The sequence below is a fragment of the Bombina bombina genome, chromosome 1, assembly GCF_027579735.1.
Source record: "Bombina bombina isolate aBomBom1 chromosome 1, aBomBom1.pri, whole genome shotgun sequence".
NCBI lineage: Eukaryota > Metazoa > Chordata > Amphibia > Anura > Bombinatoridae > Bombina > Bombina bombina.
Window position 1 is genome coordinate 818,606,930 of NC_069499.1, and position 24,679 is coordinate 818,631,608.

A 24,679-nucleotide genomic window follows, 5' to 3' on the forward strand; every position below is an offset into this window, starting at 1 on the left:
TCGGGCTTCAAAATTAATAACGGTAAATCAGAATTATTATGGATACATAAACCATCCCAGGTAATAAGCCATCCGTTCCAAGAAACTTTATGTATCCAATATTTGGGTATAAACCTAAGTAGAAATCCTAGAGAATGGTACGGACTGAACTTTCCTAAATGTATTAAGGGGATACAAGAAAAAGTCCAAACTTGGTCTAACTTACCACTCAGCATCTCGGCTAGAATTATGCTGATAAAAGCTATTGTATTTCCTAAACTGCTATATTTTCTCCAAAATTTTCCATTGCTTTTATATAATAAAGATATTCTATTGTTACAGAGGACGTTTAATAAATTTATATGGCAAGGGAAAAAGCCACGAGTAGCATTTGCAACTCTAACACTCCCGAAACTCTTTGGAGGCTTAGCATGCCCAAACATCAAATTTTATAACTACGCAGCTGTATGTAAGTATGCGTTAGATTGGATCACTGAGAAGGGATCCGTTACATTGTATGACCTGGAGTCGCACCTGATCTCCCCTTTTGACGTAAAAGCTATTTTACACAATCCAGTGACAGAATTACCTGCTAACATAGCACAATATGTCACTATTAAAGATATTGTGAGGACATGGCAGAAAGTGTGCATAGGATCTAAAACTAACTTTCGTAAGTCTGTGTTTCTACTGCTAATAGGAAACCCAAGCTTCTCGCCAGGGTTGAACATGTCGGTCTTTTCGAAGTGGGCGCAATCGGGTTTACACTCCCTGGGCCAACTATGTCAGGAAAACAAGTTAGTAATAAGGTCCTTTGAAGAGCTGAAAGGCAAATATAACATAGCAGGGTCATCCTTTTATGCTTACTTGCAAGTAAGTCACTGGATCTCGAATTTAAGAACTGAAACAGGAATGGATCTAGAAAAGGGAGAACTAGGTAAAGTAATTCAACTTTATACAGATGGATTTAATAGAATTTCGCATGTGTATAAAACTTTAATTGGTTTTCAAGGGGAAATCCATATACATAATTTACTTGGAAAATGGGGTAAGGTGACACCACTAGTGGAGAAAGAGCGGATTACCATCAGTGTTAGGTTATCAATGAAAGTTGATTTTAGTTACTTGGCACAAATCCCATATTAAATTACTCAATATGGCATACTTTACCCCCGCCCGGGTAGCCAAATGGAGCGGTAGTGCAACTTCAGGGGATTGCCCTAAGTGCAGACAAGACAAGGCAGACTTAATCCACTGTCTGTGGTCGTGCCCTAAAGTCAGGCAATTTTGGAGGAAAGTTAATTATTGGTGTAATAAGGTTATGGGAGTCCAGATTGAGTTTTCACAGCTTGAGGTCTTCTTCTTATTCCAGTACACTAAACCCGGAATTAACCATAAATTTCTGAATACAATGATATTAGTAGGGAGGAATGTGATTTTTACCAACTGGAAGAATAGGGGAGACCTTAAGTTCTCTGAATTTTGCAGGAAAGCTCAGTATCAAATAATATTCGATCAGCATAACAGCATAACAAGCAATTACGACTATTTTTTACTAAATGGAAGCTAATGATTATATCTCTCCCCTTAACTACCCAGAGGCAAATAGTGGCAGCCTTTAAGAAGTCCCAGTGGTTTCTCCAGCAAATACAAGCAGGAGGGTTTCCTAGAGCCTGGATATCTGAATAAGGCCATGGCAAGTCGGGGTGTCATTGCATTTTCCCTTCTTCTTCCCCTCCCTCCCTTCCTCTCCTTCCCCCCCCCTTTTTTTTTTTTTTTTTTTTTTTTTTCCTTTCCCCGGGTCCTGGCGCCCGAACGATTTGGTAATATTGGGATTATGAATTGTGAGCCAGTGAAGTATGATACACTTCACTGGACTGTATCTTGGCGTTGTATTTAGCAGCAGTTTGAAGGAATGTTGTTTCTGAGTGGGTAAATTACCTACAAATTGTGGAATTTGTAATTATGGAGAGTTTCTTTAAAAATTAATAAAAAGATTAAACAAAAAAAAAAAAAAAGCAAAATACAGAGCAGAAGAAACTAATAGACAAGAACTTCTAAAGAAAAAACACAGACCTGGAAGTGACATTCCAAGACTAATAACAACATACAACTCTCAAAGTAAAATGGTTAATGAAATTTTGAACAAATATTGGTACATTTTGAAATCTGATCCTACATTAAAAGATATCATAGGAACCAGACCCTCCATCTCATATAAACGTACACGTAACATCAAGGACATGATAACAAGCAGTCATCTACAAAGGCACCAAACCAAAACAGCATTGGCACCAGGATCACATAAATGTGGCAACTGTAGTACATGTAAATATGTAATCAAATCAGATCATGTAATAGATTGATTCAAAAACAAACACGCCATCAGAGATTATATCAGTTGCCAAACAGAGGGAGTGATATATTTACTCATATGTAAATGTGAAAAATTTTACATAGGGATGACGACACGGAAATTAAGAGTGAGAATCATGGAACATTTACGCAACATCAGAAATGCTGAGAAAGATAAAAAAGATGATAAAACTCTAACAAGTGTAGCACATCATTTCCTGCAATGCCATAAAGCCAATGCTGAAGAATTACAATGTAAAGGCATAGAAAGAATTAGATTGGGTATCAGAGGAGGAAACCTTGAAACCAAATTTTTAAAAAGAGAAAGTAGATGGATCTACCTTCTTAACAGTGTTCAACCCCATGGTATGAACGAAAATAATAATTTCTATGTACATCTTAAAAGTTAAAAGAGATGGAACAATTTAAATAAGATCCTATATACAATACATGGAGACAAAAATTCTAGTAATAATAACTTTAATCCAACACACTCTAAAACAAGTACAAAGGTGTGAGTTAGAAAAAGAATATAAGTTCCTAATTCTTTTAATTCTGTGGAACAATATTAACATACACGCACAATTTGATTTTGAGATCAGTTTTTATCACTTAATTGGATGTAGGTTAGCCAAACATTTGGCACAATGCATAAGTTTCACCATATCACCCCTTTACACTACCCCTCTGTAATAGTAAGGCACTATCACAACTAATCACATAAGGACACACCACCCAGATATCGTGTTTAATTTAATTTAATTTAATTTTTATTTTTATTAATTTCTTTTCACCACACTTTATCAACCCCCTTTGTTTCCCCTTCTTTTCTCCCCAAACACTCAGACTCTCAACATACAGTAGCCCTGAATACATAGAATACACAGTTCAAATTTTTAGCACTTTTCTTTATTTGTTATCACTACTAATATGACACCCAACACACCACACAATGCATCACTTGATTAATTTTAATTAAAAATAAAATAATAATAGTAATAAATTCTCACCTACAAATTATGAGAGTTCAAAACAAGTTATACAATTGTTTATAGACCCAACTCAAATTTGGTTTATTAACTAAGACTAACAGTAGTTGGTGACTTTACAACATGATGAATAGCAAAAAGAACCAGTCTACTATCAATAAGTACACTGTAAATTTAGTGTAACAACAGTATATTTCTGTACTAAAATAATTCTAACATCCTTAATGTACAAAAAGAACAAACATAACATCGGTAGGAAAACGTATATTCCACCAATAGGCAACAACAAAGAATATGATTATATTATATCAAATCACAATGTGTTGGCCATAAATTATATTTTGTCTCTATTTCTCCCAATACCCAGCCTATCTTAAGGCATTAACTTAAGGCTTATTTATGTCAACAAAAGACTCAAAATCTATATCAAGCCCAAAGTGAACAAATAAGTAGTATACTATAATACTAATAATGAACACAGAACGTATGATCTAATTCATAACTATTGCAACTATCAGTTATCTTCCTCTATACCTTTAATTTATAACAGATAGTATTTAATGAAGGCCGGCAATGGCTGAGCTCTTATCTCTATCTGTAACATAGGAAATCGCTGACTGGCTAACAGTCAAGAGTGACAGCCAGATTGTCCAATCATAACAGGAGTTGATATTGGGACTGGGTCCTCAACCAGCTTATATTTCGAAACTTCCGGCGGTGCGCCGCCTTTGAAAAAGCCCGATACGGGCGAAACCGGTCAGGGGGTTATAGAGCAGATGGGAGCTCTATATATTTTTTAAAATTACCTGCAGTAGTTGGCCTGTTTAGGCGGGGTAAATTTGATATAACGTATTATGACTAACAGTCACTATTAGAATCGATTAACTCAGTTATAACTTTGACCACCAAACTATTTGATTTAATAGAGAGTTACTAGCACCAGGTTATTTATTAGGTGGCAACCTATAGATACCGCTTTGGGGGAATTGCAAGCATAGTTGTACTTATAGATAGACTATCCTATCTTACCGAGGTAACTATTTAACGTTTGCTGTTACATTAGATAACTTAAACTTTCCAGATAATATCTCAACAAGTCTATAGCCATACCAGTTTAGTGGAGGGTATATATAGACCTAACTTAATAAAACTAAGTAATGGTTGGCGTATAACAAATAACTCTGGAAAATAAGTATCCGGTTCTAAAGTATTTTACACCAAGCACAATATTGCATTCTGAGTGTGACACTGAATCACAAGAGGGACAAAATTAATTTAAGAGAGGATACACAGAATATCACAGCAAGAGGGGCAAACATAACACACTACCGCAATAGCTGTATACATAGCTGCATAATATTGTGGTTACACACTTACAAGTGAAGTGAGTTCCTCCACTACTTAAGTACAAACAGTTAAATGTAACAGTTGATGCATCCTATTGTTTCAATATCTACTAAGATTCAGCACACTTACATTGGCTGAGTCATTAGGTGTAAGAACTATATTACACTTTGTTACTGAAAAGTGCACATTATTACCATTAGGATTGAACTTAATAGAAGTCGCACATATACTTCCTATTACAAAATAACACAATCCTACAAGAATTCCATATGTGAAAGTGGTACTGAGATAATGGGATAATAACCCTTACGCCAAACATAGGATTACTGATATTTCGACGTATGACTAGCTATTAAACAGAAACAGACCTTGTTAATATTTTGACACAAATGAATCAACTGAACCACACAGAGGTTGTAAATAATTTAATGTAACAATAAACCTACAAACTGTGGGAAAAAGTTGAATAAAGAAGATACACAATACACATTTGAATTTCTAAAAAATATAACCAAAATAATTCAGGATCACAAACTGTCACGTGAGACCTGATTATTCTGAATATCTTAACCATCTATACTCCAACAAAAGATCAAACAGGAGTGGCATTCATTAATAAAGTGAAGTTTCTAACATTACCTCTGATGTGTATTTCAGAGTTCACTGAACGTTACTAGCATTGAATCCAATTCCAATACCTAAGCACAAATCAATAATATATTTAGATACCTAGATATATGTGCATTTGACACACAAATATTAACCCTTTAGTACTTGAAATATTACTGAACAAAGTGGTCTCACTTATAACTCCCTGCCTACACAATTTCCTTCTAAGCACCTATAACATATCAAAGGCTTACAGAAGATTAAGGAATAGGCCTACTACTTCCAGGTTGTTTTTAATTGAGTGTTTTATTTTAATGTATTCAATAAAAGTTATATTTTAAATTCCCAATTTCTCCATTATTAGTCCAGGCACAGAGTGCTATATGTGCAGTCTTGTAGAGAGGTCTCTCCCTCTCTTTTGGTTTAATGTTTTGGAGATCAGCCTGGCTATTTTACTTTATATGTGGTCAGTGAGGAGTCGCCAAACCCTCCTCTCTCATGCCCTTCCTAAAAAGAAACAACAAGATGTTAAGTTTGGTTCTTCTTTCATTGTTTATATATATGCACTTGTTTATACTGTCTTATGGTTTAGCATGTTGATGGATCTGCATCTCTCTTGCCTTATGCGGACCTGGCACCCACTTTGGTATGCACTTACATTGCCATATTGCAAGCCCTCACAGGCCCTAAGCATTGAATATTGGCCTATGTATGCACTAGAGATGTAGATACAGATCCCAGAAAATTCAATGTAATGTATACAGCCCAGTTGCTTTATACTTGTCAATACTGGTTCTTGGCCTCCTCACACACTGGCTCTTAACTTTTATTTCCCCCTCCCCTCTCCTACTCCATCTCTGTCCAATCCAAGAATCCCCTCCATAAGAACTCATGCCACTTAGATTAGTGGCGTGGAATGTCGGGGGCATTAACTCCCCTATAAAAAGGAAATCAATTCTCACTCATCTAAAACGGATTGGAACGATATAGCATTCCTCCAAGAGACCCATCCGACTGATGAAGAACACCTCAAACTAAAAAGAGACTGGGTGGGGGAGATGTAATTCCTTTCCCATACTAGTGCAAGTAGGGGACTGGCCATTTTGTTTGACAAACGACTGACCACAACCATCAAACACTCCCACACTGATATTGCAGGCAGATTCCTGATTGTACAAGCACAAATTAACACTACTGACTTTACCTTTTTCTATGAGGAACCGAGTCTCCCCCAGTCCAATCTGTTGTTGTTTTAGATCTGTGAGGGGACGTGTCCGTTCAGTCCTAATTTCTTTTATTGCCCTTCTGATATTGTGCGGTTGGTCTGATGTTTAGGAACTGCGTGTTATACATGTGTTATGTTTTCTAGGCAGGCTAAGGTTCTGCCCCTACTTTTATGATGTGCAAATAGTAGTGATTGTTTCTCCCCTATAGTTGAAATGCCTGGCTAGGATAGATCAGCTCTCCTCTTTGTTATATTGTTCTTCCACACTCAGTTTAGCAAGGTGGTGAGGCTGTATATAGGATGTGTTTTAATCACCTTGTCGGGCCCTTATTTAATGTTATCTGCAGCAGGTAAATGAGACTGTATCCTGAGTTTGGTGTGCCTTGTGCCCCAGGCTTCAGCACTGTGAGCCCCGGACTGGTTGCGGCCTACGCTTGGACCATGCAGTCTTATGTTAAGGCTCAATCGGAGGTGTGTGTGAGGCCTAATGGAGTTGCTGCTTACGGGTCTGGGTGTCTGGAGGAGTGTGATGCAAATACCTGGTATCGCTAGTGAGTCAGTTTACTTGCCCGTTCGTGTCTCAGCTCTGATCCGGCTACCGGAATCTCATGCAGAATGGTTTCTTTTTTTAAGCTTAGTTACATGCTTATTATGGATTCCGGTGCCCTGTTATACTCGTTGTTACTCTCCCACACCTCCTCCAGCTTCTCAGCTATGTTTCAGTGGGTTTTAAGTTGATGGGAATACGTTGATTATATGCAAAAAGCAACAGGGACTACAGAGCTCTAACAAAGTGCGGCCATCTCAGTTCGTGGCTAGGCTCTGCCCCCCGACTTTACCTTTTTCAATATTTATGCACCCAACCATAGATCACCAACCTTTTGGAACACATTGATCCAGGCCATGACACCATATGTGGGTACCAAATTGATAGTGGGAGGTGACTTTAACTTAGCACCTTCACACACACTTGATAAAATATGGCTGAGGGACAGACTGGTTGATGACCCACATATTAATTACAAGACCAGATTTGAAAATAAGACATTTAACAGACTCTACTCAGACCTATGTGATATATGGAGATTTCGCCACCAGAGGGTAAATACTTCACCTGCCTTTCCAAAGCTAAATCAACTTTATCCAGAATTGACCTTTTTAAATCTCTAATTTCTTAATCCCCCAAATTCACCAAGATAAAATCCACAATATAATAATCTCTGACCACGCACCAATTGAGCTGACTTTAGAATCCCAGAGACTGAGCCAAAACAGAAATGTATTATGTTTTCCCCACTTACTTAACCTCATCAGAAGCATTCACAAATTATTGACCCATTGTTGGACAGATAACTACACTGACAATTTTGCCCACCTTGACAACCCCCAGCTGTTCTGGGAAGCAGCAAAGTCGGTACTAACAGACCATATAATATCCTATGTTGCTAACATCAAACATAAAACCCAACAAAGATACACTGAGTTACAAAAGAGGCTGGACCATGCTTACCAATGAAACCACACAACAAAAACAGGCGCAACCTTAGATTTATATATTGCTGCTAAAGTGGATCTTGATGCATTCCTCAAACAACAAGCTGCATCTGGCTTCATAAAAACGTCAAGCAAATACTATAGATAAGGAGGTAGATTGTGTAAGCTCCTAGCATCCCTAACGAAACTTCATACAGAAAAAACAAATGTTGTCGTACTCAGATCCCAGGATAAGACATGCACGTTAACATCAGAGGTGACACGCTGCTTTGCACAATATTACACGCAATTATACACTAAACAGTCACCAAGCTCTTCAGGAACACAGACGGTCTTTTGGCAATTCCTTGCCCTGCCCCAGCTAACTCAAAATCAGCTAAATAGCTTGTATACCCCTATCATCACTGATGAGATAATGCTCACCCTAAAATCCATACTATCGGGAATGGCACCAGGCCCGGGCAGACTGCCATTTTAACTTTATTGCACCCTCCAGTTGCAGATCTCTCCCACCCTAGCTAAAATGTATTATGCTTATTTCCAGGATACTGCAACACCCTCACAAAATCTATCTTCAGCCCACATAACCCTTATTCCTAAACCAGGCAAAGTCCATACCCTACCAGAATCCTATCGCCCCATTTCCCTACTAAACTTTGACTATAAAATCCTTATGAAAATCCTGGCAAACCGCTTAAAATCCATACTCCCAACCCTTTTACCCACAGATCAAATGGGCTTTGTGTTCATTGGTTGTTAACTTGTGCAGAGTCTTACATGTAATCAATCACTACTGGAACCTGGGAGGGAGAGTTTGGAGCAGCTGGGATATTGGAGGCCTTCCTGCTGTCCCTGGATGCAGAGAAGACCTTTGATCGGGTCGAATGACCAAAACTTTTCCATAAAATGCAGCACTTCAACTTTCAGGGCCCATTCTTAGAGATAACTCGTAAAATATATACACATCTTGCATATTAGTCAATGGACTATTCTCCCCCGACTTTACCCTACAAAGGGGCACCCGACAGGGTTGCCCATTATTGTCCCTACTTTTTTTTTATGAAAAAAAGTTTTTATTGGTGTTTCAACAGTTTACAAATTACAAGTAGCAAATCAGACCAACCGCATTACATCTTCAAATATTTTACAAATCTTCTTACCACCATCTAAGATGACCAAAGGTACGTAATAAAAAGAAAAAAACAGGAACGAAAACAAAATTGTCCCTACTTTTTAACCTCGCCCTAGAGCCACTAGCATCTAAACTCAGATAAAATTTCCCAGGCATCACCATCCAAGGGGTCCCTATCCATCTAGCCCTATATGCAGATAACATGCTGCTCTTTGTTGACACACCATTCTTATACATCCCTCGTATATTACGAATAATATCAGAGTTTGGTAGCTTCTCTGGCTACAAAATCAATGCATCAAATTTGAAATACTTAATAAACATCCACAAATCCATCAATAACTATCCTTTTGTTGAAACCCAGGAATCGCTCACATACCTGGATATTCAACTACATAGGAACCCACATAAGATGTATGACTTAAACATTTCCAGCAATGTACAAACTTGTCCACCAAAATGAAGAGTTGGTCAAACCTACCCTTAGGTCTGTCAGTCTGAATTAACCTAGTCAAAATATCTATACTTCCTAAAATAATGTACCTGCTGCTCGCACTTCCTTACCTCATGACTAAAAAAGACTTGACATTACTATCCAAGGCAATAAACACCTTTATATGGAAAGGGAAGAAAACCCTTGGCATCAGACAAATTAAAACTACCCTATATGAGCGGGGGGTTGGGTCTTCCCAACTTAAAACTATATAATTCAGCCACACTAGTAAGATTGGTCACCGACTGGCAGTTAAACACGTCCCATTTCTGCAATTTGCAACTAAAGGAGGCTGTACTGGAACCAACCGCCGCAGCTTATCTACCTTACACACCTCTTAAAAGCTCCCTATCACAAATCATTAATAACCCTTTATATAAAGACCCCTTAAGGGCCTGGCACATGGTGCATAGATACCTGGGAAGGAAATTTTCCATCCCGGCGGGAAATGACTCTGAACCCTTCCATAGTTGGCACACCCTTGGGATTAGAACAATGGAAGAGGTATTGGACCCACTTTTACACACTGTGAAATCATTTCATTAATTAAGAAGGCAATTCAACATCCCTAACAACCAATTTTATGCATATCTGCAAATGCGGCATTATATCAACAGCTTTCAGAGAGAAAATCCAGATTTTTGGCATTCCTCCCCCTTTGCAGTCTCACACACATTTTTCCAAATAGGGATCTTTTCATCTTCTGAGTTCTATAAACGCTTATTGAAACAGAACAAAATAAACATATAATATAAGATTCTAGACAAGATCAAACCGGTAACCTTAAAGCAAATCTCCATACAAGACATAAAAAGCCAGCCTAGAGAAAGCGAAAGCAGCAACCCTGACATTATCACTAAGGGAGGCACAAACTAGAATACTACATAAAGATTACATTACTCCGAATATATTTTCCAAATGTAAACCGCAACACCCTAACCACTGTGTCTAGTGCCACAACCAAATTTCCAACATTATTTCTATCTATGCCCACAGATTAGTCAATTTTAGGGACAATATCAACATTGGATCAAAATCCAATTTCACTTGAACATTACGATAGACACAGACAAAATATATATTTTCCTTTGGGACAACTCATACAAAAGAATCCATAACATCTTGACACTTTGTATCATTTTGGCGAGACAATGTATTCTGTGTATATGGATCTCTAGTAGAGCACCGACCATAGCACAATTGAAAAACCTCCTAATCAGGCAACTTTACATTGACCAATATGACACGAAGCTAGATACCAAATGCAGACTCAGCCCTTTCCTGAAGAAGTGGCGTCCCCTACTGGTCACACTAGCCCCCGCCCCTTACAAAGACACATACACAATCAATTTTTGCATCATGAACTGATACTCTCAGCAGTCTTGAGGGGGGAGTGGAAAGCTTTCACCAAGATCCCAGAAAGCCAAACCTTAGGAACAATCTCAGAGGAGATGCTCTTCTGAACACCCCAGCACCCCCCTGTTAATTGGAAACATGACAGAGATGGAGTCAAATTTCCCACTCTACATCCTATCCCCACTTCCCATACCCTTCCCAAAGTTAAGGTTAAAATGTTGAGTGTTTTTTAGTTTTATAAATGTAGGAGAAATGTTTGACTCAAAAATAAAGTAAAAATCAGACATGGTCATCAAGGAGATATACCACCAGAAATACATCTTCCCCTCATGCTTGTGCATGAGTGGCTAATCCTGGAAAAAAACCTCCTGCTTAAAACATACAGAAGCGAAATCTTGGTATGTAAAGGGCAAGGCTAAAACCCCCTTCTGAATGCACGTGATCTCCGATCACTCAGAAGTCACTGTCTCAAAAACTATCATGAATCTGTAATGGATATCCTGACATGGGCTCTGGAATACTTTGGTAAACCTTTGTCAGTCAACTCCACTGCATCCACAGATGCAAGTTAGGGCTTTACTATGCAAAGCAGAAGCCATACATAAACACTGTCCCGAAGCACCGCCAACTTCTCTGGGTTTGGTCTCATCTTACATGGATAGTAGTACAGTGGAATTGTTATATGTGGTCCAACAAGTCAACATTTCAAATATTTTTTCGAACAAACAGCTGTTGGTTTTTCTCTGGGCCAAAGAGGAAAATGACCATCCAATCTGTTATCAGCGTCAGGTCCAAAAGCCAGCTTCTGTTATGGTATGGGGTTGTGTTAGTGCTCATGGCATGGGTAACTTGCACATCTCGGAGGGCACCATTAATGCAACATATGCTGCCATCCAGATGTCGTCTTTTCCGGGGATGTACCTGCTATTTCCAGCAGGATAACGCCAAACCACATTCTGCCCGGATTACAAGAGCATGGTTGTGCTTGATTTGAAACAATATTGAAACAGATCAAATTCTTAGGAACTGGTTACTATTAGGAACTTAGTACTATGCACCCTCGATAGTATGGTGATATGGTGAGGGCGCTGTTAAATAGCTGAAGGAATAAGTGAAAACAATTGATTGTATAAAATTTCTTAATTAAAAAAACGATGTGTATTAATAAAGTGCTAAGTGTATAATATTTCTTTAAAAAAGAGTGTCTATATGAGTTCTTGAGCAGTATATGAAGAAGTGGAGGAAAAAAGAGGTCCTTTGTATAATGTGAAATGTTGATTTTAAGATGCCTGTGCCAAATAAGGTATGCAGTAAACAGTGTTATCTATATTTTAAATAGATTATGATGTGTCATAAGTGATGAATGTGTAGCGGCCGGTAATTAATTAGATAAGAGTACAAAATGTTAATGCAAATTATGTAGCCGTTGATATTATTTGCAATGTGCTGAAAGAAATTGAGTATGTTTATATACTATACTATGGATCGTCTGCAATTTGTTTAAAAAAGACTCAGTATTAAGAAAAATGATTTAGTTAAAATATTATTAAAAAATAATTCAATGACCTTCTAGGATTTTTGGACGTCTCCCAATAAAATGGTCAAAATATCTTATTCAACTTTATAGATGCATCAATATGATTAGACCAGAATAAAATATATCACATTAGTCCCAATAAACATTTGTTGCAATTTCCACCTTAAGCAAGTTGTGATGTTAGTATATCAGATACAAAGGTAAATAGTTCTTTGATATTTTGTTGAACACTTTTCCTTTGGTGTCAAATCACAGTAACATCAGAACAGATAGATACATTAGAATTTGCAGCGTAATATATTTCTAAAACGTACCCTCGGTTTTTGTGTTACTTTGTATCTAGTGTGAGTAACTGCCCTTTGTGCTGTGCACGCAGTTGTAATAAAACTTTGTTTGTCAACCTTTAGTTAAGTGAATAGTCTTTAGGATATGCCATCAATATAAAGTTACCTTTTTTGTTCAAGTTTCTGACTTGTGTTTCTTCATAGAAAAGGTCCGTCTGACCGCTCGGCTGGCAGTTCTTTCTACCTTGCCGCAAGTGTTGGCGTCTGACGTCACTCTCCCTGTGGGAGGAAATTCTGCAGTAAAACTTTTTCCGTTTAAGTCCGTTGTCGCTTCACTTGCAAATAGTGACAAGCCACTTGATATACAAACTGCACTTAGTGCTATGCACGCAGTTTAGCTTTTAACCCGGGTTAAAAATATGCAATCTTTTTCCTAAAAAATGTTAAAATTCATGAAGTTCCAAAATATTGCAAACAGTCAAGTCACACAGCTCGACGCGTTTCGCTCTTATCCAGAGCTTTATCAAGATCTTGATAAAGCTCTGGATAAGAGCGAAATGCTTCGAGCTGTGTGACTTGACTGTTTGCAATATTTTGGAACTTCATGAATTTTAACATTTTTTAGGAAAAAGATTGCATATTTTTAACCCGGGTTATTAAATAGACTTTCCTCATCGCATACTTCCTACCATCTACAGGAAGATCAAGCTAAACTGCGTGCATAGCACTAAGTGCAGCTTGTATTTCAAGTGGCTTGTCACTATTTGCAAGTGAAGTGACAACTGACTTAAACGGAAAAAGTTTTACTGCAGAATTTCCTCCCACAGGGAGAGTGACGTCAGACGCCAACACTTGCGGCAAGGTGGAGAGAGCTGCCAGCCGAGCGGTCAGATGGACCTTTTCTACGAAGAAACACAAGTCAGAAACTTGAACAAAAAAGGTAACTTAATATTGATGGCATATCCTAAAGACTATTCACTTAACTAAAGGTTGACAAACAAAGGCTTATTACAACTGCGTGCACAGCACAAAGGGCAGTTACTCACACTAGATACAAAGTAACCCAAAAACCGAGGGAACATTTTAGAAATATATTACGCTGCAAATTCTAATGTATCTATCTGTTCCGATGTTACTGTGATTTGACACCAAAGGAAAAGTGTTCAACAAAATATCAAAGAACTATTTACCTTTGTATCTGATATACTAACTAACATCACAACTTGCTTAAGGTGGAAATTGCAACAAATGTTTATTGGGACTAATGTGATATATTTTATTCTGGTCTAATCATCTTGATGCATCTATAAAGTTGAATAAGATATTGTGATCATTTTATTGAGAGACATCCCAAAATCCTAGAAGGTCATTGAATTATTTTTTTAATAATATTTTAAATAAATCATTTTTCTTAATACTGGGTCTTTTTAAAACAAATTGCAGACGATCCATAGTATATAAACATACTCAATTTCTTTCAGCACATTGCAAATAATATCAATGGCTACATAATTTGCATTAACATTTTGTACTCTTATCTAATTAATTACCGGCCGCTACACATTCATCACTTATGACACATCATAATCTATTAAAAATATAGATAGCACTGTTTACTGCATACCTTATTTCGCACAGGCATCTTAAAATCAACAATTCACATTATACAAAGGACCTCTTTTTTCCTCCACTTCTTCATATACTGCTCAAGAACTCATATAGACACTCTTTTTTAAAGAAATATTATACACTTAGCACTTTATTAATACACATCGTTTTTTTAATTAAGAAATTTTATACAATCAATTGTTTTCACTTATTCCTTCAGCTATTTAACAGCGCCCTCACCTTATCACCATACTATCTAGTAAATGCCTAAAATAGATTGAAGGATCTTTTTTTCAAAGTGAGGTGTTTGGAATACACTGCTTATATCCAGCGCTCTACTTATTCACATATTTGTTTACTATCCACCCTCCTCAACTTTGTCATAAACAGGAGAGTCCTCAATTGCTTTTTCCAATCAGAAGGTTTGTTGTGGTGTCAGAGCTAGCTAGTTGAGATTGAGTGTGTTGACAATCACAGGTAAGGTGACCTGATACTACTAGGAAATTAGGATGATCACTAGACAGCCTAAAGGAAAGTGGGACAACACAAAACATTCTATCAATTGGAAAGTATGAAGCACAGATTGAGGTTCCTTATAAACACAGCTGTGTAGAAAAAAGCTGTGCCAGGAGAACTAGCTGCCAATAGTCAAAATATTGTGCTTACCTCCTAAACCAACTAGTATCAGCTTCAACCAAATTAACTTTGACCTAGTTCCAAATGTGAATGATAATGTTCAGCAGCTATTTCTGTCAGTTTGCTCACTAGGAACTAAATATTTGGCTTTGCCTATAAATAATTTTAAACATCATCCTTCTGTTTCTTAAAATGTTGCGTGGCCTGATATCCTCAGAAATTGTGGAAATATATCCCCTATAATCAATCTTTGGTGAACATATACAATAAAAAAATAAGGAAAACTGGAAAACAGATACAGAAGAATGAAATTAAAAAATAAAATGAGTTAACCTCATCCACTTTGCAATAGCAAGATTCAGCTACAATACTTCAACAAGAGCAGTGGAATGTTTATGAAATCCACATCCTTGAATAATATTTTGGTGAAGAACACTTACATAACCTTAGAATGCCCTAGAATGGCAACAGATAGTCCCTTGTTTGTATTTGAGAGCTTTTCTTTTTAGAAAGACTACTTTACCCTAAAACACCAGATGCAAATATTTTACAATTACAGACATTTACATAACCTGTTTTCTCTCATCTGACCAATGCATCCTAACCTATATGCCAGTTTTGAGTTGGTGGATTAAAATCACCTGGACAAGTCTGACCTGGGTAATTGACAGCCCCTACTTACACGTTATGTTCTGCTTGCAAGCAGGGGGTGGCATTGCACAAGCACCCTCTTATTTAATGTTAAATGCGGGCAGCATATTGTTTGCATAAGGGAACCTTATCGATCCAGACTTTCTTAAATGGGGCCCTATATTGACACAATACAGCTATAGATGTAAAAGGCTGGAAAAATGGGTGAAGCGATACTCACTAAATTTTACACATGGTCTTGACTTTTTACAATGAGGTCTCACAAGCGTCTAGGAATTTAGCCCAGTAGCTAAAAAAAAACATGTATTGAAATGACAAGGAAAATGAAACCCCTCCAAAAAAGAGCCTTGGGGCCACTCTACTGATGGTTAGGAGTGAGCCCAAAAGTTGAATTTATAAAATATGCTTTGCTTTTAATACAAAGCATTTTAGATCATATATAATCACTGAGTAATTCTACTTAATAGAATGACATTTTAGAGAATGTAGATATCAATAGTGAATTCCTTAGCTATTATATTATTTGTATTTTTAATTTTAATGTAATATGTATAAAATTAATGATCACCATTTAGAAACACTACATTCACATGGTTTCATACAACTAAAGTGCATCAAACTAGTGAAACACTAGCACCAATGGTGCATACAGGGTATGTATACGGATACAAAGACCCAACTGTAATGTCTAATGCTAGCTGATAACATTGCAGGCAAAATAAAAATATCACTTAAATACCACATAGGTGGTTACCACAGTAACACCGGGTAAATATCAGTCATGGAATTACTGAGTTTGTAATAATGCATAATATATTTCATCTTTTAAAATATTTATTATCTACAGATTGCTGGTAACACCATGGGATCAAAAGTGGAACCAACATATCGACATGTACATGAGTATGATAAAGCAAAAATTAAGGGCACTGAAAAAACAAGGAAGAGAACAGTGAGCCACAAATCCACAATACGAGCAGCAATACAGACCTGGGCTCCTATTTATCAAGGTCTGGCGGACCTGATCCAACAGTGCGGATCAGGTCCGCCAGACCTCGCTGAATATGGCGAGCAATACGCTCGCCATATTCAGCATTGCACCAGCAGCTCACAAGAGCTGCTGGTGCAACGCCGCCCCCTGCAGACTCGCGGCCTATCGGCCGCCAGCAGGGGGGTGTCAATCAACCCGATCGTACTCGATTGGGTTGATTTCCGGACGATGTCTGTCCGCCTGCTCAGAGCAGGTGGACAGGTTATGGAGCAGCGGCCTTTGTGACCGCTGCTTCATAATGGCTGTTTCTGGTGAGCCTGCAGGCTCGCCAGAAACACATGGGGCATCAAGCTCCATACGGAGCTTGATAAATATGCCCCTTGGAATCTGTACCAATCAGTGGCATAACATTTACTTACAGCTGTAACAAAGCCAAATTACTGCTCCAAAATGAAAATTCCTGGATCCACAGACTAACCTCTAATGCGATGAATATGCACACTGGTTTAAAGTGTTATATTATAGATCATTTTTGGCACACTTTTGTGGTTGAAAATTATGCAAATGTTTTGTTTCTAATTTGAAATTTAATGTATGTTCAGAAGTTGAGATTTATGTTGTTGTTTCACTGCATTTCACTGTGGATCCAATGAAGGGCATGTTTATATTCTTTTAAATATCACAATTTTTGCTAAATTAAAATTAACATTTTATAAGACCAGAGAGTACTTGCCTTTCATTTTACTGACCTACATGTTTATGTGATGATGACCTATGGCATAAGACTTTTTAGTAATGTATTACATTTTGATAAGCTCTGTCATAGGACGTTGAAGTGATGTGCATAAGCTCTAATGTTTCATGGTCACATATTACTTGGATGAGGCATGGAGAACATTATTTGCAATAGATATAAACACAAGGGAAGTTTAGAATGTCATTATTATCCTCTGGTGCAACTAATCAAAGTGGAAGGATGACTCACAGGTACACAGAAACAGCTCCTTCTGTAAATCAAATGTGTTTTTACAAGTTACAAATATTGTAAATAACTTACCAGCTATAAAAATGATCAAATAGTTTGACCTATGTTGCATATTCTAAACTCTTAGAATATACTATGTTCTTTTTATTAAAAAAACTCAACAATTGTTTCTTTTAGGATAACTTTCTTCTTTATAGTCTTGTGGAATACGTGCTGTCATTGATAACTTGTCAATGTATCTGTAGAGACTTCACCCTTGTCCATCTATACTTCTCTTCAAATCTGCTCAAAGTCTGTAATGTCAAGAAAAAAAAGAGGCTTTGAAATCAAAATCAAAGACCAGTGCCCCCTTAAGGGGAAATATGATCAACATATAAAAAAGAACTTTCTTTTTTGTTTGCTTCCTTGAAAGGGTTCCCCTGTGAGCCAAGTAAATAACACTTTTTTTCTTATTCTGCATGAGCCTTTACTACCATACTAGTTCAGTGGAACATATTACTGAACTTCATAACATAAACAGGTGTATATAATGATTCCTGAAAATCTTATATCTTGCTTTCATATACTCATTTAAGCATGAAGTTGAACAAAGACAATTGCCTATGGAAAAGGTATGCACATACTGAAATGCAAGAACATTTGTTCATTGTCACTTCAATAGTTTCATAAAATCACAAGACTATAAAGGAGATCAAAACTATAAAGAGGCTGAAAAAGGTAAAATATGTTAAAATGGAATACAGTTCATTGTTTTCTTATGGATAATTTTTTAAATTATTAGTATTATTAATATAGATCGATACTAAATCAATATGTTTAATATAAAAAGAATGTGATTTCTTAATTACCCTCATGTAGAATAAAATTTTAGTTTACCAGTTAGTTATTTATATTATATTTGTTGCCTTATGTTCTGGGTTTTTTTTTGTTTTGTTTGTTTTATGTGTTTTATTACCTTTTAAAGTCGTTATGCCGTTCTATTCCGCCATAATTAGACTGGGCTTTAAAGCCATTATGACGGAATAGAATGTTATAGCTAACGGCTGTCCTGAAGCCTTCTGTACTGTCAAGACTTGATCGCGGTCTTGGGGGCGTTCCTAGGGTTGTAGGGACGCCCACCAGATGCGATCCAATAATTGAATTTGTCTACATTGGAACAGTTGTTCCGATGTAGGCACTTTAACCCTGACACGAAAGGGTTAAAATTACATATTGAATTGTTATGTTTTCATAATGGTTAGCACAAAATTTAGAGACAATTTAACTTCAATCAAAATTATTTGGCAAATCTACAGTAGCAACAATTCATGAAGGAATATACATATGGAAATTGAACATACAGCAATTAATGCTAGAAAATGATAAAAACCTAAAATATTAAGGCCTAGATTTGGAGTTTTGTCGGTAACGACCCGCGTAGCTAACGCCGGCTTTTTTCTGGCCGCACCATAAAAATAACTCTGGTATTGAGAGTCCACATAAAGGCTGCGTTAGGCTCCAAAAAAGGAGCGTAGAGCATTTTTAACGCAGCTTCAACTCTCGATACCAGAGTTGCTTACGCAAGCGGCCAGCCTCAAAAACGTGCTCGTGCACGATTCTCCCATAGAAAACAATGGGGCTGTTTGAGCTGAAAAAAAACCTAACACCTGCAAAAAAGCCGCGTTCAGCTCCTAACGCAGCCCCATTGTTTGCTATGGGGAAACACTTCCTACGTCTGCACCTAACACTCTAACATGTACCCCGAGTCTAAACACCCCTAACCTTACACTTATTAACCCCTAATCTGCCGCCCCCGCTATCGCTGACCCCTGCATATTATTATTAACCCCTAATCTGCCACTCCGTAAACCGCTGCTACTTACATTATCCCTATCTACCCCTAATCTGCTGCCCCTAACACCGCCGACCCCTATATTATATTTATTAACCCCTAATCTGCCCCCCACAACGTCGCCTCCACCTGCCTACACTTATTAACCCCTAATCTGCCGACCGGAGCTCACCGCTATTCTAATAAATGTATTAACCCCTAAAGCTAAGTCTAACAATAACACTAACACCCCCCTAAATTAAATATAATTTTAATCTAACGAAATTAATTAACTCTTATTAAATAAATTATTCCTATTTAAAGCTAAATACTTAATTGTAAAATAAATCCTAATATAGCTACAATATAAATTATAATTACATTGTAGCTATTTTAGGATTAATATTTATTTGACAGGCAACTTTGTAATTATTTTAACCAGGTACAATATCTATTAAATAGTTAATAACTATTTAATAGCTACCTAGTTAAAATAATTACAAAATTACCTGTAAAATTAATCCTAACCTAAGTTACAATTAAACCTAACACTATACTATCATTAAATTAATTAAAATACCTACAATTACCTACAATTAAACCTAACACTACACTATCAATAAATTAATTAAATACAATTCCTACAAATAACTACAATGAAATAAACTAACTAAAGTACAAAAAATAAAAAAGAACTAAGTTACAAAAAATAAAAAAATATTTACAAACATAAGAAAAATATTACAACAATTTTAAACTAATTACACCTACTCTAAGCCCCCTAATAAAATAACAAAGACCCCCAAAATAAAAAATGCCCTACCCTATTCTAAATTACTAAAGTTCAAAGCTCTTTTACCTTACCAGCCCTGAACAGGGCCCTTTGCGGGGCATGCCCCAAGAAGTTCAGCTCTTTTGCCTGTAAAAAAAAACCATACAATATCCCCCCCAACATTACAACCCACCACCCACATACCCCTAATCTAACCCAAACCCCCCTTAAATAAACCTAACACTAAGCCCCTGAAGATCTTCCTACCTTATCTTCACCATACCAGGTTCACCGATCCGAAGAGTTAATTAATTTCGTTAGATTAAAATTATATTTAATTTAGGGGGTTGTTAGTGTTAGGGTTAGACTTAGCTTTAGGGGTTAATACATTTATTAGAATAGCGGTGAGCTCCGGTCGGCAGATTAGGGGTTAATAAGTGTAGGCAGATGGAGGCGACGTTGTGGGGGGCAGATTAGGGGTTAATAAATATAATATAGGGGCCGGCGGTGTTAGGGGCAGCAGATTAGGGGTACATAAGGATAACGTAGGTGGCGGCGCTTTGCGGTCGGCAGATTAGGGGTTAATAAGTGTAGGTAGCTGGCTGCGACGTTGTGGGGGGCAGATTAGGGGTTAATAAATATAATATAGGGGTCGGCGGTGTTAGGGGCAGCAGATTAGGGGTACATAAGGATAACGTAGGTGGCGGCGCTTTGCGGTCAGCAGATTAGGGTTTAATAAGTGTAGGTAGGTGGAGGCGACGTTGTGGGGGGCAGGTTAGGGGTTAATAAATATAATACAGGGGTCGGCGGTCTTAGGGGCAGCAGATTAGGGGTACATAAGTATAACGTAGGTGGCGGTCGGCAGATTAGGGGTTAAAAAAATTTAATCGAGTGGCGGCGATATGGGGGGACCTCGGTTTAGGGGTACATAGGTAGTTTATGGGTGTTAGTGTACTTTAGAGCACAGTAGTTAAGAGCTTTATAAACCGGCGTTAGCCCAGAAAGCTCTTAACTACTGACTTTTTTTCCTGCGGCTGGAGTTTTGTCGTTAGATTTCTAATGCTCACTTCAGACACGACTCTAAATACCGGAGTTAGAAAGATCCCATTGAAAAAATAGGATACGCAATTTACGTAAGGGGATCTGCGGTATGGAAAAGTTGCGGCTGAAAAGTGAGCTGTCATGAATTCGCCGTTCATCGCCGTGTCGCCGCGGCTCCCGGATCTCTTCTGGGTTCCTACGTCACGTTGCTAGGCAACGTGACGCATTCTCTGACAACCCCTATGACGTGGCGGCCTCTCTCTGCCTTTAAATCTCGGCGGGAGATTTACTTGGTGCCCGTTTGTTCTCTTCTGCCGGTCCCTGTCTATGTGAGTACAATCTTGTGAAATCTGACCCTATCCTTCATGACATTGTTTTGCCAATGCCTCTTGCTTCCAAATCTTGTTTGCCTGCTAACCTGCCTAAAGGACATTATCATTTGTTTGCGGATACCTGCTTAAAGGGCATTAACTTTGTTTGCTTTAAACCTGCTAATAAGGACATTCTCATTTGTTTGCTGACAATCCTGCTTTAAAGGACATTAACATTTGTTTGCGGACACCTGCTTAAAGAGACATTATCTTTGTTTGCTTTAATCCTGCTAATAAGGACATTATCATTTGTTTGCTTACAATCTTGCTTAAAAGGACATTATCATTTGTTTGCTTACAATCTTGCTTAAAAGGACATTATCATTTGTTTGCGGACACCTGCTTAAAGGGACTTTATCTTTGTTTGCTTTAATCCTGCTAATAAGGACATTATTATTTCTTTGCTGACAATCCTGCTTAAAAGGACATTAACATTTGTTTGTGGACACCTGCTTAAAGGGACTTTATTTTTGTTTGCTTTAATTCTGCTAAAAGGACATTATTATTTGTTTGCTAACAACCTGCTTAAAGGGACATTCTTAGTTTGTTGCAAACCTGCAAGAAAGAAACATATTCATTTATCCACTGTCAACCTGCTTAAAGGGACATAAGCTTTGTTTGTTTCTATTTTCCTGAGAAAAGAACGCTATCTCCTGTAAATCAATTCTATCCTCAAGAAGATATTTTGAATTACTATTCTTTTGGGAAGTTCTGATACCCTGCTTATTTTGTTTCCTGAGTGGGTCACGTCCTGGATATTTCTCAGTGTGCTAGCGTGTGTTTTAATATCCACGCTAGCAGTTGGGTTAAATCCTGAACTGACTAAATCGGCTGACATTACAAACGGGCCCTAAATGGACCCCACTGAATTATCCATGGCCGTGACTCACCAGGGACAGTTACTGGGATCTCATGCTACCCACTTGCAATCCTTGGATACTAAGCTGGATCAAATCACTACATTATTACAGAGCTTGGTTGCTCCTATCCCTCCCAATCCTAACATTGAGGCATCTCCTCCTCCTATTCCCAACAACCAATCACAAGGACATTTGAGTCCTAGGATTCCTCTTCCAGATAAATATGATGGGAATCCTGAAGATTGTAGGGGTTTTTTGAATCAATGTCGACTTCACTTTCGTAACAGTCCTACCCTTTTTGCTACTCCCTCATCTCGGATTACATTCCTTATTTCCTTAATGAAAGGAAGAGCTTTGGCATGGGTATCACCTCTGTTAGAAAAAGATGATCTTATACTTCAGGATGTGGATGCTTTTCTTTCTGTTTTTTTCTAACATATTTGACAAACCTGGAAGGACTTCCGCTGCTGAAGCTTCTCTATTAGACCTACGTCAGGGTGGTCAATCAGTGTCTCAATATGCCATTGAGTTCCGCACTCTTGCATCTGAAACTAATTGGAATCAGGGAGCTCTTAGAGCAGCTTTTCGCAAAGGACTTTCAGAACGTCTCAAAGATGAATTGGTGTATCGGGAACTTCCAGAATCCCTAGAAGCCTTAATAAATCTTTGCATCAGTCTTGATTCTAGATATCGTGAACGCCAACAAGAAAGAGAAAGAAATCAGAGGTCCTCAAATCGAACTCCTTTTCGTCTGGCTCCTCGTTTTTCTAACCCAGTAACGACTGCCTCTCCTTCTCCTGATCAAGCTGAACCTATGGAAGTAGGAACCATCAAATTAACAGAAACTGAGCGTTTGAGAAGACGTTCTCTTGGCCTGTGTCTATACTGTGGCCTTAAAGGGCATTTATTAAGGGATTGTCCTGCCAGGGCTTAACTTCTGTCCAGGGAACTAAGTTAAGCCAAAAACAAGTTCATTCCCTCTATAATAAACTCTTTGTTCCTGTAACCCTTCAATTGGGTGATAACAAGATTCATACCCAAGCTCTTATTGATTCTGGTGCTGGAGGAGTGTTCATTGACTCTACTTTTGTGTCTACTCACACTATTCCCTTACTAAGAAAGAAGTTTTCAGTTTCCGTCTCTACTGTTAGTGGAGATCCTTTGGGTTCCGGACTCATCCAGTTTACTACTATACCCATACTTTTTTCTGTCGGAGTACTTCATTGTGAGAGGATATGTTTTGATGTGATTACTACTCCTCAATTTCCCATAATCCTGGGTCTTCCTTGGCTTCAGTTACATAATCCTACCTTTTCTTGGACCCATGGTGAACTCACCTCCTGGGGATTATCTTGCCATACTAACTGTCTTCAATCACTTACTAAAATACCACTCACTATTGCTCTTACTACCGACACTTCTGGTCCTCTACCTACGCAGTATCAAGATTTTGTCGATGTCTTTTCTAAAAAAGAAGCAGAACGTCTTCCTCCTCATCGTTCATTTGATTGCCCTATTGATCTTCTTCCTGGAGCTCCTTATCCTCGAGGCAAAACTTACCCACTTTCTAGGCCTGAAAATGTAGCCTTGGAAGAATATATTAAAGATAATTTGGCCAGAGGATTCATTCGACCCTCCTCTTCTCCTGTAGGGGCTGGGTTCTTCTTTGTGGGAAAGAAGGATGGCGGACTGCGACCTTGTATCGATTACAGAGGGCTAAATCAAATTACCATCAAGAACAGTTATCCTTTACCCCTAATACCTGAATTATTCACATATCTTCAAGGTTCCACCATTTTTACCAAGCTCGATCTCCGTGGAGCATACAACCTTATCCGTATGCGCAAGGGTGATGAGTGGAAAACAGCCTTTAACACTCGATTTGGGCATTATGAGTATCTTGTCATGCCGTTTGGGCTGTGTAATGCCCCTGCTGTTTTTCAACACTTCGTGAATGAGATTTTTCGGGATTTCTTGAATATTTTTGTTATCATTTACCTTGACGATATATTAATTTTTTCTCAAAACTACCAAGATCATATACATCACGTCAGGAAAGTACTTCAACGTTTAAGAGATAACCATCTATTTGCTAAACTGGAGAAATGTTCTTTTCATCAAAGGTCCATTCCCTTTTTGGGATATGTAATCTCT